Here is a 17,727-nt window from a genome sequence, read left to right on the forward strand (position 1 = left end):
GCTCATACCGGAAGCCAGTGACCTCACAGCTTCATGTAAACACCACACAATTACAACATGAAAAAGAGCAATATTCTCTCACTGCCCTTTCTTTTAGCGTGTTCACTGTTCACTCAACGCTTCTCAATTACGAAAACTGCAGATCAAAGGAATCGGGTTTTTACAGGTCTAAAAATACAGATTAATGTGTGCTTGTGGCTTGTGCCATATCCAATATGAAACACCATTAAATCTCTCTAATATCACCACCTTTCAATGATTTCCTTGTATTTTGACTATTAACTTCATTGTGCCAAGCCCCAACAGGCAGAGGATGGGACCCCTCACAGCCATGCCAACCACCAAAAATCCCTATATTCTCTACTCCTTCCTTCCACTTCCAAAACTACCTGTCCCTACCTCTTATCCACCTTCTAAACCATCACGTCCATTAATTATCTGGCCTTTCCTCATCCTTACAAAGAAAGGACTGAACCAACTGTTAAATGCCATCACCTGCAATGAGAGCTGTGCTTCCCCATTCTATTTCTGATTTGAATTGACTGAAGACTCTGATATTTATTTATCGTTGTTTGACATGTGTTAGAGTGGCTTTCAGGTTCTACTTATCTTCTCATTTTTTAAGGCAGGTTTAATCCTTTCTCCATTCTTTATGTTGTTTCTTCTTTAATGAACTTAGCCAAGTATTTGGATTTGAAGCATTCATTATCTCTATCCAAATAACACAAGAATGGAACCACTCTCTTACGAGCTCTTACACCACTGACTGGAAGAAATTCCCACGTTTCTCCATTCTCAAATCTCCAGGATCTCTGTCTGGTTTACCTCACTGAGCAGAGTATTTCCAAGTGAGCTGCAACACCTCCAAGAAGAACTGGACCTCACCATCTGCTTTTTAAATCCACTCATATATCCTGGGACATGTTTAAAACCTTAGTAAAAGGGAACATGCAAAAATCCAACTCTTTTCAGTGCCTGGACTGCACTAAGTTCTCCACTGGTAACTAGTCATGGTCTTGGCTGATGGATACATAGAAGCTTAGAATTACAAATTTGTCAGGTTTGGAGATAAGTTTTTGGGGTTTTTTTTCCACTAGTAATCCTGACTTTTGCTTATGGTTTTTGATGAAACTGAGTTAGGAAAGGAGAACTAGGAGAATGTACAAAAAGAACTTAGATAATAAACTTAAATAATAGAAGTGGGATGAATTTCAACAGCAGCAGATGTGCAGTCATATATCTGGGTAAAATGCATATTCCCACCAGGTAAACACCTCCTTAATTTGGAAACTATGAAGGAGGAAAAATCCTAGCCCATTACTAAGTGACGGTCGGCCATCAGAGTGACACACCTGCTAAATAAAGCAACTGTGAGCCTAATTTATGACTGCCTGGAAAATTCACCTAATTACTGTGCATGCCCTGCTTAAGGGAGCAGGATTCACCCTGGAACATGGAAAGAAAGGTGGATTTAGGTAGCAGGAATGGCAGCAGATGGTTAAGCTTTGCCTTGCAACTGCGAGTTCTGCACTTGGCAGATTGACCTGGCCCACTTCACTGCAAGTTTAAAATGACAAAAAAGCAAAGAAAAAAGGACATTGACCACTAGCCATGGCCTTAGACCTGAAATTCTGATTTCTCAGCCAAGATCAGTGTCAGCAGTCACAGGACAGTGGTTGCTGGTTCTCGCTGCCTCCCAGAACCGATGAATCCTTGCCTGGACAAGCTCCTGCTCTGCCGTCCTCTGCTCCATCAGTGGTTTGTGTCCAACTGCAGGCATCAGCTGAGGGCAGCGATCAGAAGCAGCACCTGCAGCCTCCACCCCGGGAAACAACACGGGAGCCCCAGCTCCAAAATGAAAGGCAGGACCATGAGGTTTGTGAGGCAGGAAATGGAGGGCGAGCCGAGCACTCATTTTGTGCAGCCTCAGCTGCAGCAAACAACAGCAACATGATTAAGAATAGTTCCTTGAATCATGTTTGTGCTTTGATGAACGATTCCAACTGCACGTCAGAGCCCAGCACAGCGAGCTAAACTCACCACAGACGTTCTAGAGGAATACAGAGATCCTCAGGGACACAGTGTCCCATGCTGGTTTAACTGTGCTGGCTGCAGGCAAACCAAGGTGCAACGCCAGCTCCAAGCTGAGCCAAGAATGCAGAGCAGGCACAGTCTGGGGCAGTCAGGAAAACGGAAAATTCAATACTGAGCACAGACTACAGGCCTTGTTTGCTTACCTGACTGAAGAGGTAGTAACTGATATAATTCCTGGTCATAAAAGCATTAGAGTAATAAACACAAGCTAAGAGGTATAAGGCAAACTCTACAATTATCATTAACAAGTGAGCATGAAATGGCTCTTCAAGATGTTAGGCTGGCAATTTGAAGACTTGCAAGATCCTGGATGCTCTGAAAGTTGGAATCTTTCTTCTAATTCCAATAATGGAAAGAAAAAAACCTGTCCTTAAGATGGAGTTTGATTATTTTAAAGAACAAATTGTATAGCAATTATACAACATCAGGCTTCCTATATCAAGTGACAAGACTTGGAATCCTAGGAAACCATTTCCAGTTCAACATTCTTACTAGCAGTTAGCATTAATTCTGCAGGAATATCACAAACACCATCAGCAATAAGTATATTAGACAGGAAACGAAGGTAAGAAAGAGAATTACCCAATACTGAAGAAATAAAGAAGAAAACTGACCCAATCCAAAGTTCTGCTATCTAAAATAACCCCTTCAGGAATAAAAATAACGAATAGAAACTGCAAAATCATCTTCCAGAAAGCAAACAAAAACAATACTCTAAATCTCTGACTGTAAAAAAAAGATCTTCGAGAAACCAGAAGAACATACCTAGTAATGCAAGGAGAAAGGGAAATGGTCACTAGCTATTAATGGAATACCTCAGTGAGAATAGAAATACATGGACAATGTTTCTTCATGATTTTTTCAAGTCCAAATGATCAGTAATAACATCTGCCATGATAGCTCACTCGCTATTTCATCAGTACAAACACACACCACTGCTACTGAGCAAGTGAGAGCACCTCTAGCAGCTAAACTCCCCCAAACACATCAAAAGCAACACTTTTGACACCCTAAGTAAGTTGTAAGATTCACACATGCACCAGGGCAACATAACTGAAGCGCTAATTTTGACTAACGGAGAAGTAATAAGACGACTGCTAATTTTATGGGCAAGCAGCCTAAAACATTTTTTTGGAAGCTAGCAGTCGCTGGAGGAATTTCTACATTGGTAGTAAGTCAAACCTGAATGCCCCAAAACATGATAATTAAAGGGAAGAACAAATCCTTTAAGAGAAAATAACCATAGTTACAAATGCATGGTAATGAGTCATGTTAAAAGAAAAACAAAATATTTCCAGTATGTGAGCCAGATGACTGCTGGACCACATCAGTTTATGGTAAAACACAAGAACAGATTTTTAAACATCTGAAGATAAGCTCTTCAAAAGCCAGCATTATCCTGGGCCAACACATTAATCTAGCAGTAACACAAAGACGTATCTTTCCATGAAATCTAAATTTAAGATCCCTGCATTATTCCTGAACTAACTTCTGCGCCACAGCTCCAGGCACTTGACAACCCTGAAGTTAATTCCTCCATAAATTCCAAGTTTCTTTCAATAAAAGGCACCAAACCCTTCTGTGTTTACACAACCAGGTCGAACACCAGCACTCATTAGGAAGAGCAATAAGCATATCAACAGGAAGCACAGCCAGTTGGAAGGATTATGGAAGATCCCAGCAAAAATCTGACATGTGGCAACATGGGACAGCAAAGTTGGGAGCCTTTGAACTGCTGCCTTGGAGCCGAGCACAGGATAACATCTTCCCAGCTGAATACATGGCTGTCTTCCCCACCAAAAAGTAAGTAATATAATATAATATAACAAACAGTTTATGAAAGTCAATAATTGACAGGCCCCTAAAGTTAGCCAAAATGCCTAATAATAGGTACTAGGAACATGAATTAGTAATAAGCAGATGTAATATAGAGAAGTTCAATGAACTCTTCAAATTTGATTTTTGTGTACAGAGGAAACAGTTTTGTTTGACTTTTACATTAAGCTGTGGACTTGGCAGTGCTGGATTAATGGCTGAACTCAATCTTAAAGGTCTTTTCCAATCTGAATGATTTTACGATTCTATTCTGGTCTCCCTATGTTAGCCATTTGTCTTTTCTTCACAGTCTCTGATTTTTAAATCTTACCCAGTCTGGATTTCTGTGCTTCTACACTTTCAGAACTGATGCTCACAGACAGAATCCCCTCCCCAGCTCCTCTGATCTGCCCTCAGTGCTGGTGATGCTGACCCACATGCACCAGATTCCACAGGAGGAAAGGTGGCTGTGCATGCATCTCAGGACATCCCCTTTCCCTGCAGGGCTGGGGAATCCCAGCCCCTGCTGCCCAGGCCTCCTTCTCTGCAGCTCCAAATCTTATTTACAACACTCACAGGAGATGAGGGACTTTGCAGCAGAACTGCAAATACAAACAGCTCGAATTTTGAGCTACCAGTGAAGCTGGTTAACATAATGTAATACTTAAATATGCTCTTATAAACCACAGGAGGGATTCAGCAGTAGATGGTACTATTAATATAAATATTATTTAACAGAACCCTTGAGAGACACAGAATGTAGAAGGGTCAGCTGAATAAGATTAGTTGAAAAAACATGTATTTATGATCTTCATCCATTTTAAACTAAATGCTAGCAGGGAATTCATTCTGAAGTCAGTTATGCAAGAAAGGCTGCTACAAAATCAGTCTTAAAAGCGAGCATCCTGAAAACCTTCATCCATCTAGTACACACAGTGAAGATGCCAAGAAAATATACCTTACAACCACAGCATGCAAAGTCAGTTACCTACAGGCCCTGGTCTAGAAAAAAAAAACTGGCTGGAATGATTCTTTTATAGGAAGAAATTACTCCCTGTGAGGGTGGGGAGGCCCTGGCACAGGTTGCCCAGAGAAGTTGTGGCTGCCCTTGGATCCCTGGAAGTGTCCAAGGCCAGGCTGGACAGGGCTTGGAGCAACCTGGGGTAGTGGAAGGCGTCCCTGCCCATGGCAGGGGGTGGCACTGGATGTTTGAGGTCCCTTCCAACCAAAACCATTCCATGATCCCATTCCTCACTCCAGAAACCTCTAAGCTATGAACTGCTACAATCCACGGGAACATTGCCTCGAGCCCTGGTAAGAGCCTAAGATGGATTTTGCCCATCCCCATGCTTTAGGTGCCTGGTGGCAGTGATGGGCAGAAGGGAACAAAACACACGTCAGGATGGAAGGCTGATCTGAGGAGTCTGACTGTGACTGGATGAAGAGAACCTCCCTACCGCTGCCCTTCCCTGCTGGAATTTCTGCTCTTGCAGATTCTTTCTTTGCATTTCCAGAAACAACAAATCACAAAGATAACCCGGCACTCAGCAAAGAGGCAAAGTCTCCTTTTGCTGCAGGAAAAAGCAGAAAAACAACTCAAGAAAACAGACAAGTCATGAATGCCATTCACAAGAGGAGGATAGATTTAGACACCTTATTTTAGTTTCCAGCAGCAGCCTGAAGACAAGACCGAGGACGGACACTTACTGCAGGCACAACCATGAGGGAGCATTTCAGTGGAAAAGTCGTGAAGTGGGAAAGAATCACTGCAATGTCTTTCAAAAACATGATGCATTTCTGTCCATGTTACCAGAAAGAACAACGAACAGCTGAACAACGTTGTTTAAGATCTTTGCAAAGATTTAAGGATCAAGTATGAAAATTAAATAAGCCAAGCATAGTTTACCCAGGAGAAACGTCGAAAGCCAGAAGAGGTGTCACTTTATACAGTAACATTAGAGCTATACAATAATTAATGTTGACACAGCTACTAAAGAGACTGCATCCGAAAGTCTCAGAGCTGACTTCCAGGTTTCATCTAGCCAGGGAGATTTTTCTAAAGTAGCAGAATTAGAAAAAAATAAATTACATTCCTTGTCTACCAGGAATTGTATGCACATCACAAGCCTGTGCTTCAAAGCAGACTTTACTTTGGGTAAATACAATTTTTTCATGGTAACTGATCTCACAAGAAACTGCCAGAAAATGCATTAGCACTTTATCAGCCCACAGCATCTGGAACAGAATTAAACCTGTTCATGATATAGGAGCACTTTGTAATTGCAAAAGCGAACATCAACAAAAGGGATAAATACAACCAGATACATCCTACAGAGAACTTGATCAGGAAAACATTAGACATGACAAACTGTGTTTATAGTATTTACCTGATCCAAGCAACCAGGAGAATAATCTTACCTAAACCTTCTCAGAGTAACTTTACCCACAGGAATACAACGTTTACTTTACAGGAAAAGGCTACCAGGGCTTGTTTTTGAAACCAGTGGTCTTTAAACGACCAGGGACTGCAATATATCCTGGAAAGGGGGAAGGGCATGAAAAAGCTGAAAAACGGAGCAGTGAGGGTTCCAATTTGGAGCCTGAAATCTGTTGCAGGAATCATACTGCACATTTACTTGCAGTAGTGAAGGGCTGGATCTTGCCATCCAGGCTGCACCATGAGGATCTGTTTTCCATGTTTCTGTAATTGGAAGAGTGCTCTGACAAATGCTGCTCTCCCATCACAATGCTGGAGGCCTGAGTTAACCTATCAAACGTCCCTACCAGCATTTTTCGCCCACTGTATTACAGAGTTTTGGTCTCCAGTACAAATTATTGCTGCTTATAGATGTGACTCATTCACTGCTGAAGTAATACTGCTTTTGAGGAATTCAGTTTTATTCAATAAATAACATTTCAGCTCACAATTCCTGCTTACTTCTACACAGTCACCATCTCTGACTTTTTTCTCTCCAATATTCAGCAAGGACTTCCCTGTGAATGCCAGCAATTCCATTAATAAGGACTGGGAGCACAGAGGTCGCCACTCAACTCCCACTGAAATAGTACAGCTGAGCTCTGCCCTGCTTAACTCCTTTTAACATCAACAGCAATACATGAAACCTGCAGTTTCTTGAAAACCAAAAAGGCAGCCGTTTCCTAAGTCACAAAAACACAAGGAAAATAAAATTTCACACCCCTCCCCCCAAAACAATAATTATTTTATTTTTAGTAAAATAATAATAATCCAAATAAAAAAAACCCCAAGAACAACAAAAAAAAAACAACACAAAACAACACAAAACCACAAAAAACCCACACAAATAACAAAAACTAAACAGAAAAAAACCCAACAAACCTCAAAACAAAGAAAACCCACAACATATAGCTGTGCTATAGTACAGGCTGATCAGAACAGCAGATACAGTCACTGTTAGTGAAATCTTGTACATTTAATTGCTCCAATCTTATTCTTGTTTCACATTGTGTCAACACCAAACAAATTTAAACCAAATTTCAATGCATTTACATTCAAAATACTGATTTTTACATCAATATTGTTTTAAAACCATCTGGATTACCAAAGCCATACAGGGCTAATAATCCAAAGACTAAAGTTGTTTTATGGGAAAGGTGCAGAACCCCCTGCCAGAATTAGTCGTGGTTCCAGGACAATAACCTTTGGAGAAGCAGCTGATCCCATAATGCTGGATCCCCTGTTTGGCTTTCAGTTTATCCAAACAACCACCGGCTTCCCTGAACAGATGCCCATGGACACAGAGAAGAAGGGAAGAGCAGGAATCAGACGCTCTGGCTGGAACAGGGGCCCCTGCTGCAGCTCCGGGAAGAAGGTGGGCTCTTGGAACAAGAGCTGCCAAGGACGTGCCAAGTGACAGGGACTCCATCCAGGAGCCCACACAGCAATCCCTGGCGCTGCTGGTCTCCTCCGGCAGAGGGCAACGCTGGAAAAACCGCCTGGAAAGGAGCGGAGTATTCCATGGAACCGAGACACCGCCGACATCTGCCTCGGAGCACACGCAGCACTGCACGCTGCGGGGCTTGAACGCTGCTGCTCCGCCGAGCCTTCTCCTCCAGATGTATTTCCTGCACTTGCGTTTTACAGAGCGGAAAAATATACCTGCTGCTTTCCAGATTTGGAATCCTGTTCTCTATCAATGGGATAAACGTAATCCTGATTGCTCCAGGGTCCTGGAGCACTGCCACGAAGCCAGAGAAATTAGGATGTAAGGATCTCCCAAGAGCTACAGATGATCCATCAATACCCAGCAGATGTTGACAGATGAACACTGAAGTTACACTAAAATAAGAAAAAGCGGTGGAGAACGACACTGCAGAATGATACAGCAACTACACCCTGCTCGGGAACATGAACGGTGCTTTCAGTTTACAAAACACATCCAGATAATAGCCAGAAATGTCCTTTTCCTCCTCCTGCGGGAAGTAAACACGGTGGCTGGAGGCTTCGTCTCCCTCCCAGGAGACCTGACAGCTGCTCACATGAGCTGCTGCGTAGCAAGAAACCTCCCAAGTTCCAATAATCCAAACACAAGGATCCCTCCTGCTTCAGACACGTCTCACCAGCATCTGATCTCTGGCAAACACCTTCCTGTGTTGATGTAAATAATCATCAGGATAAAACCCAGGCAAATGCTTGTTTTCTATCCGAACCTCTGTTTGATTTTTCTTGTTTCTTCAGCACACTGGAATTTATTCAAGGCCAGTACCTGCCTTCATTTTACAACTCTTATTTTTGCAGAAGCTCCTGGAGAAGCTACTACAGTTGTGTTAAAATTCAGCAACCTGAGCATAATGCAGGTATTATTCAAAACAGCACATTTTGGGGGCATTCCACATACAATGCTATTAAATGACCACAAAAATCATCTTGCTTTTCTGAAAATCTGAAAGCTACCAAAAAAAATATACGTGATGACAACACAGATGAAAAAGAATTAGCCCAGATGCAAGGTATATTTTCCAGAGAGATACAAACTTGCTCCACCTGTAACAGAAGAAGTTCCATGGATGATGTCCAACACAAGTTAATAATCACTACAAAAAAACCCAAGGATTACTTCAGGCTCAGCACTGAAATTGGTACATTTTAGTGTAGCACACAGGTAAACTGGGGCAGAAATAGCTATATTTTGTAACAACAGAGAATGATGTTTACCGGTTTCTCTCTCCCCATTCTGCTCACCTCATCTTCCCCCCCCCCCCCAACAATTAATTGCTGCTTCTGATAACTGGCAAGAGAACACAAATGAAAAAAAAAAAATAAAATAAAGGAAAATAAATAATATCATGCCACTATTACTGGCAGGCTGACTTTGTAAGATTTTGTTTAGATGAGACTAATGTTCAGCACTATGCACATATAAGCACACCATGGGCTTGGCTGCAGAGAGCAAGGATCCGAAATATAGGACAGAAAAAACAGGATGACTGCTTCAGAATTTACCAACTCTGCTGATTTTCTACACAATTGCACAATTTACGTTCCCTAATAGGACCTGCTGCTTACACAAGACACATTCAGAGGAGTGTTTGTAAAATCACGGCTTACAAATGGTGTTATAAACGCCCTTTAAACCATTTGTTTCTCAATTTCTTTTGCTTGTGTTTTAGTAAGACATTTCTAGCCTAGTAAGAATTTTTAAAAAATCCCTCACCATCAGCTCACTAATACTTCATAATTATGAAAAAATAATTCTCAGGTAACAGTACACTGAAACTCAGCCCACTGAAACAGAGTAGGACCATCTCCCCTAATTCAAATTACTTCCCACAAGTCATAAACCACTGTCAAAAGCAAAACTTCAATGCCCATATTGACCAAAACTATTTAAAACAAGAATATTATTACAATTATTGCTTTTTTTTGTCCTGCCAATTAAATCAGTTCTATGTAAGAAATAAGATTTTCAGCTTGACTGTTTTATTACCATCATGAGTATTTCTGCCACACAGATGTCACGATTTCAGGCATTTCCAAACGTACGTTTGGAAAGAAGCACAACACGGGGGCATTTAAATTCATTCCAGAGCTCAAGGTATCTCATGAAAATTCCTAAATCAGGACCCACTGCAAGTGTTAAATTCCCAGATCAGGAATCTATGGCAGGATGAAATCTCTGACCTTGGTAAGGGTAAAACTCAGCACAAACAACTCCCATTTCCAGCCTCGCTGTTAGACAACAATGCTACGTCTGCTGGCTGAGGTGCAGCATCCTGAGGGACTGGGAAAGGACGGGGGATTTTTCACTGCATTTGCATGAAATTCAAAGCCGAAAGAAAAATACTGTTTATGCTGAAATTCATGACAAGGAGCTGCAGCCCCATTAATTCCATCTCCAGCCATTTAGAAAACCACGAGTCAGGATCCAAAATTATCATCAAACTGACTTGAAAGAACTGCTGGGGAGAGGTTTTTTGGTTTTTAACTTTGTATTTCAGCGTTCCTGTTTGCAAGAGCTCTAAGCCTTTATGTGACAGTATTTTTGAGCTCATATTCTGGTGCTACCAATAACTTCAGAAGCAAGATATTTATGGAAAAACACCGTGCAAATATGGCATGAACTACAGCCAGTCATGCTATACACGAGGTCAAAAACCATGACTCTGTGTTTTCATTTATAAATACAAAAGAAATATAGTAAATGCATGATCACAGCAATTAAAATCTAGCCTGGATTGAAGAAATCCTCTTAATTTTAACAATATAACAGACTAATAGAGCACAATCAAACATGTTTTTAAAGTAAGTTCACAATTTCCCTATTCGTTAAAACTGAAAAAAGGTTTTACTACTTCCTACTGCAAAATCAATACAAACACTAATTTAAATATTTGGTTTTCAGCTGCTTTTCGAATACTTACGAAGACTAAAACAGCAACCTTTTTCCCACCAAAATTTGGCAAGGCATAAGACCCTAATATGACACTTTTTGAGTACTTCAGAGCAAAATGGGGATTGTTTATATAAAAAGTGGAGACAACTGGCACAATACCTATTTTTCATAGCCCTTTTTTCATATACATTTTATTCGTCACCAAAACAGCTCAGTGGAACACAGTGTGCAGCACACATTGTGCCTTGTCATGAGCTGACAGCAAATGAAGAGAAGGTGAACCAAGTTACAAAACAAAGTATTTTTTTTTTTTTTTCCTTCTTGCTGCCTGAGAAGATAAATGATCTTAGTTATATTAAAGAGAAATGGGATACGGGATCCAAAGGGCTCGTTTTACGTTAACTGCATCTCACCAACAAAAATAGAGAAAGCAATTTCCTGGTGCATCAATTCCACGCCAGCACCTCCACGTACGCTCCGAATTCCGAGGCGCTGGTGCGCTGTGCCACTGCGCAGCTCCGGGTATCCTCACATCTCCAGCACGTCATCTGCTCCCCAGCAATTTCCTCTATTAAGGCAGGGTTCTTTTTTCCCCCCCAAAATACAAAGATAACACGGATATGCCTGCGCGAACCAAGTGCACCACCCCGGCTGAATAAACATCTTTCTGTAGGTAACACCGTGTCAAATTACTCCTGTAACCAACACAAAGCACCAGCTCTCTCCCAGGATGTGTATCATCGCCCCAGTTCTCTCACCACTACAGTGCCACTCACTCCTTTCTATAATTTCTTGTTATTTTAATGCCAGCTTTCCTTCCTCAACCACAGTGGTCAATATCTGGAAATTCCCATAATTTCTGATTGCAAAAAACTCTACTGAAAAAGTCAAGATGGAAGAGAAGCTGAAGAATGTGAAATATCATAAAGTATTCCTGATCCATTTACCGGACTAGACCAGTATAAAACTGCAAACTTCATCTCCCCATCCTCCTTCTCATGTTCTGTATTTATAAGGTATTAAAATCCTCCTCCTCCTAAGCAAAGACTCCTTTCTAGTGCAACACCAAAGCAGTTTTAAATATCTACGTACAGTCCTCACCATTATAAAACCCTCTCCTCCTCTTCTCGACCCAGTCTCGTTGATCTGCTGTTATTTAACTCTTGAAGGCTACTTGAAACACATCACGTTACTAAAGGTTATGTAACTCTTAAAAATACACTGAATTTTAAATTTTTAAGCTGTATAATAGAAACACACCCAACAAAACACACAGCTGAGGATTTTTCTCCCCACCCCTCCTCTACTTATTCTAAACCAAAACATTTCAGTGATCTAGAATAGTGGACTTCCATATTTTTTTTCAGCTTGTCGGCCACAAAATCTTTAGCAGTGCAGAAAACAGTATAATGAGCATAAGCCTACAGAAAACACGATGTCCTTTCCTCTGTGGCTTCCCACTGACCCTGCCTGAGTTGTCCACTGCCTGCAAAGCTGAAAGCTGCTGATCTAGAACCGAGTATCCCCTTACTGTTTGCTCTGCCACCCGAGAAGTCGCATTAAAATGGCATCACGTTCCTTAACTCCAAACTGACTCGCCTTTCTCCATATAACCTACTAACAACCCATGCTCCAGAGCATTTCATAAAACCCTATCCCCAGGAACAACCACCGAAAACAAAACACCATCATTTAAGACGCCTCTCTTTGCCACGGATTCGGACGTGGCATGAGTCCTTCACACTGAACACTGCCCAACCCACCTATAAATAGGCTCAAAGCTCCAGGCTCAGGAGACTGATAGCTCCACACAATCCTTGCAGTGTTCCCTGGCTTCACCTACATAAGAGCCATGCCGTAACACTGTCGGGCTGGGCAGACACCGAGCTGCTGCTGTGGCTTACGCAGGAGAGCACGGAGGGAGGGGAAAGAAATAAAAAAAATAGAAGAAAAAAAAAAAAAAAATCACTGGGCATAAACAGCTCTCCTCGGGAGAGAAACACCTCCCTCTCCGGAGGCCAGAGCCAGCCACGGACAGGCTGTCATGGCTCGGCCATGACAGGAACAACAGCCATGGACAGGCCCTTGAGGGGAGGTTTAATGGGGCTGGGGCTGAGTGGACACTCATGGTGAGCAAGGGCCTGGGGACAATGGCAAGAGGGTCCTGGCCACATTCCCTGGACAGGGGGGCTTCAGGTTCCCTGGGCCTGCTCAGGTTCCCTGGGCTGGTAGCCACACCCAGGCCCGGTCAGACACCCTTGGCCAGGGGGGCTTCAGGCTCCTCCCAATCTGGCAGGCAGTTCTGTTCCCCATCAGACCCCATAGATAGGACAGCTCCAGACACCCCTGTTTCCCACCAGAAACACCCTGGACAGGAGGGCTCCAAGACCCCCAGTGTCACCCTATCAGATCCCATAGGCAGGACGTCTCCAGGCCCCCATGGTCCCATCAGACCCCCACGAACAAGAGAGCTCCAGACCCCCATGGTTCCCGTCAGACCCCACGGACAGGAGGGCTCCAGACCCCCGTGGTCCCAGTCAGACCCCACGGACGGAAGGGCTCCAGACCCCCGTGGTCCCAGTCAGACCCCACGGACGGGAGGGCTCCAGACCCCCGTGGTCCCAGCCAGGCCCCACGGACGGGAGGGCTCCAGACCCCCGTGGTCCCAGCCAGGCCCCACGGACGGGAGGGCTCCAGACCCCCGTGGTCCCAGCCAGGCCCCACGGACGGGAGGGCTCCAGACCCCCGTGGTCCCAGTCAGGCCCCACGGACGGGAGGGCTCCAGACCCCCGTGGTCCCAGTCAGGCCCCACGGACGGGAGGGCTCCAGACCCCCGTGGTCCCAGTCAGGCCCCACGGACGGGAGGGCTCCAGACCCCCGTGGTCCCAGTCAGGCCCCACGGACGGGAGGGCTCCAGACCCCCGTGGTCCCAGTCAGGCCCCACGGACGGGAGGGCTCCAGACCCCCGTGGTCCCAGTCAGGCCCCACGGACGGGAGGGCTCCAGACCCCCGTGGTCCCAGTCAGAACCCCCGGCCCCGGGGGCCACGTGACCGGCCCGAGGCGCCGGCACGTGGCCCAGACCGTAACAAACAGGCGGGTGGGCGAAGGGGGGCGATGCAGGGGGGGCCGGGGTGCGCTGCGATTGGTCGGGAGGGCGCGCCGCGCGCCGGGGGGGCGTGTCCCCGCCGCACCGCCCCCGGCGATTGGCCGGCGGGGGGGCGCGGTGGGCGTGGCCGCCACCTCCCCCCCCTGCGACCCCCCCCCCCCCCCCGCCCCGCTGCCTTGGTGCAGTGCTGAGGAGGCGCCAGGCGGGGGCCGCGCGCGCTTTTCCCGCCCTCAGCGGAGCCGCCGGGACCCCCCTGAGGGCGCCGCTCCCTCGCACCCGCCATGGCGGCACCGCCGTCACCCCCGCACCGCTCGCGGCACCCGGAGCTGCGCCACTCAGCAACCCGCGGCTGCCAGGTCCTGCTCCCGCACCCCGCTTCACTCTCAGCCCCGGCAGCGCCTCCCGCCGCGAGTCCGCAGAGTGCGGGACCGCTCTGACGCTCCCCACACGACCAGCGCTTCGGCCCCCTCTCCCCGCACGCACCCACCTGTGGGGCTCCCCCGGCCGCCTCCATCATCAGCCCGCAGGCAAATGCTTAAATAACCCCGCGGAGGCAGCGCCTGTGTCACGGACCAGGGCTGCGAGCGGCAGTGCGGCCCTCCCCGCCTCCCCCCCCGGCCCGCCCCGCTCCGCATCTTGTTTTCTCCATACGCACTTGGAAATGCGTACTGGAGAAAAGCGGGACTGGGGTGGGGGGGGGTACCGCTGTTATTCCCGCTGTTATTCCCGCTCTGTACAGGATACCCACGCAGCACCGAGGAAAACAACGCGGCGCAGCCCCGTCCTTTCACCCCCCCCCCCACCACTCCGCGCTGTCACTTGGTTGCTTCCCCCATGTCGCGACGCGCACACACACTCCCCCCCCGCCATGTCGCGACAGCGCTCCGCGCACCTGCCGCGCCGCGTTCCCCCCCCAGCCCCCGACCCGCCGTGTCCTACCGGGGGTGCGGCGAAACGGACGCTCGGTTCTCCCTCGCCGGGGAAAGCAGCGCGGTGCCGGCGCTCCCCCAGGTGCGCGGGGGCTCCGCGGGTGCGGAGCGGGGGGAGCGGCGGGGAGGGGGCGGCAGGAGCCTGGATGGAACCGGGATGGAACCGGGATGGAGCGAGCCTCCCTCCCCCCCAGTTCTCCGTCCGCCCCCCCCCCGCCGCTTGTGTTTACCTCAAGTTTGAATTTTATCTGCGCAACATGAGCTGGAATGCGGACATGGAGGGCGGGAGGGCGCGCACACGCCCGGCGCTCCGCGGGGACACCGCGGACACCCCGCACACACACACCCCGCATCCTTTCCCCGCACACACCGCGCCCGCGCCCCGCGCCCCCCGCCCCGGTCCCGCCGGTAACTTACCTCCGCCACTGGCTCGCCTCCTTCTCCTCCTCCTCCTCCTTCTCCTCCTCCCCCGGGGAAGGTGCCGCCCGCAAGTCCCATCAGCGGGGCGGACACCGCGCTCCCGGCGCGCCGAGACAGGTGCAGCCGGGGCGGGCGGGTCGGGGGGCGCCGCCACCTCCCCGGGTTCCCCCACTGCTTCCCTCCGTCCCTCCCCACGATGTTGTTTCGTTATATCATGTCCATCATGTGACACCCGGAGGCCTCTCTATGGAAACTTAAAGGGGACTTTCACGTCCGCCGCCGCCGGACCCGCCGGTACCCCCGGGGGGCTGCGAGCCCCGCCGGTGCCCGCCTGCCTTCCCTCCGCTCCCTCCCTTCCTTCCCCGGGGGGCTGCGCTCTCGCCTTCTACCGCCCTCTGCTTAAAGCAAGTTGCTGCGCTTGCTTCTTCTTCCATTATTATTATTATTATTATTATTATTTATTGTTTATTAGGGTTGCTTTGGTGTTTGGGTTTGGCTTTTTTTTTTCCTTTTTCCCCTTCTCTTTCCGCAGAAGGGAATAACCGGGGAATAACCGGCCGGGCGGGCACCGTGCGGGAGGATGGACCCCGCTCCTGGAGGCTTAGGGATCCGGTGCTCGTCTGCGGCCGCGGTGGGTCTCGGGTGCTGGAAGCGGCAGAAAAAACAAACAAAAAAAAAAAAAAATCCAAAACAACCAAAAGAAAAAAAAAAAGAAAAACGGGGGGAAAACCCTTGTTTGTGTCGGACTGAGGAGGAGCAGCTGTGAGCGGTGCTGCCCGTGCGGGGTCGATGCGGTGGTCGCGACCAGTTTAACTCTGCCAGTCGGTAGCGAAGCGATTTCACCGTCCCGACCCGTCGCACCGTCGGCTCCCGACAGCCGGCTCTGTGCCGAGCTGCTGGAAGGAGCCGCTCCAAGGGATGTGTGCTGGCCACTGCAACACTACCAGCAAGCAGCCAGCCTTTACAGAAGGGAAAGGGGAAGATGCCGACAATTCCCCGTGGTTCGGGCAGCCCCCGGTTCCCCGCGCATCCCGCCGCCCGGCCGCAGCCGCCGGGGGTGCGGGGCCGGCCAGCGGCAGCGCCGCGCTCCTCCGGCTGCTGTTCCGCCTGCGGTGCTGAAGTGGGTTTTATTCCCTGCTCTCCACCAGCCCCCAGGATTTGAGATCAGGGAGCTGAAGCCTACCCGCTCCACGGTCCCACCACCGGGCTGACAGTGCGCTGGAGGCTCTCGGGGTTTTCCCCCTGGAAGGTTCATGCGAAGGCCCCCAAATTCTGCTCCCGATCCGGTGGCATCACGTCGGTGTTGGTGGTCAAGTGCAAGGCTTTAGGGGCTAGATTGAGAGGGGCAATGAATTTGGTGTTAAAAACTGAAGGAGGAAAAGCAATCCCACATTCACTCCTTCTTTACAGCTTCCAGCAGCCCTTCAGCAGATTAAAAAAACATGACCCACAGATGCAGTAAATTTTAAATTGGGGATTTAATTTCTTTGGTGTCCCACCAAGTTTTCTTGAAAGGAGTCATGTAAACGACTTTTTTTTCTGATTCCCGGGTTGGTGCTGATGCCTGTCGGCCACAGGAGGGGACCAGAGCCTCCCGGCCACCCCGGCACAGGCCCAATCCTGCAGTGACAGTGGATCGTGTCCCTCCGCTCTCCCATTTGTGCTTTGCACTTGAAGTACCTGTTCTCTGCCCCGCTCATTTCTAGGTGCCCATGCAATGAGCTGTATATCTAACAGATCAGTATTCCAGATACCTCTACTATTTTTTTTAAAATTTTTTTTTTAGTTTTGTAAAAATTACTAATGATTTTAGCTGGAAAGAGTTAACAGAGTGAGGAGCAGTTCATCCTCCTTTCCTTCCTTCTCATATTCTTCCCTCCATCCCCCCTACACCCTGTTTATGTTTCTCTCTCCTTCTCATCTAATTTTGGGGGAATTTCCTCTCTGGGCTCCTTTCTGCTGTTTATCCAGGCTCTCCCACTGCTGTGGAGCCTAACTACAACATGCCTTGCTTCCCATATCTCTGGGCCTCATTTCCCTGCCTCACTAAGCTTCTTTTTAGTCCGTATTCCCTTCTTCAGATCATCCTTAAAGGAGGAAGAGAGTGGAGCTGCGATTTGAAGTAGTCTTTTAGGAGTACTGCCAGAACCGATCTGTTTTACTCTGCTGCTGCTGCTGCTGCTGCTGTTGCTGTTCTGCTGTGTCATAGGAAGAGTTTCCTCTCCACACCAACCCTTGGAAGCGGCACCTCGGGCAGAGCCACTCGCTGCAAACCCCAGCCGTGTTTTACAAAGCCCTGGGTAAGTTTGTCTGGTGCAGGATTGAGCCTGGAAGGAGAAGGCACCGCTCCCTTCCCAGGCTCTGACCTGGAGAGCTGTGCACGATTTTGGGAGATTTGCAGGAGGCAGAGTGGCGGCAGCAGCAGTGACAGCGCATCATCGCTCAGCTTTATTTCATTTTCTCGAGCCAAGACGCTTTAGGTTATAGCCC

The 17,727-nt window shown here is 47.7% G+C and overlaps 1 long non-coding RNA gene across 1 annotated transcript in view; it reads right to left on the reverse strand.

Moving 5' to 3' along the window:
• The window catches only part of LOC116443372, a 76,920-nt gene extending 61,954 nt beyond the window's left edge, over window positions 1-14,966 (reverse strand). The window contains exon 1 of the long non-coding RNA XR_004239844.1: window positions 14,828-14,966. This is a non-coding gene — a long non-coding RNA (uncharacterized LOC116443372). The remainder of the gene's footprint in view (window positions 1-14,827) is intronic.
• Between the last annotated feature and the right edge of the window lie 2,761 nt (window positions 14,967-17,727).

Source organism: Corvus moneduloides, chromosome 4, assembly GCF_009650955.1.
Source record: "Corvus moneduloides isolate bCorMon1 chromosome 4, bCorMon1.pri, whole genome shotgun sequence".
Lineage (NCBI taxonomy): Eukaryota > Metazoa > Chordata > Aves > Passeriformes > Corvidae > Corvus > Corvus moneduloides.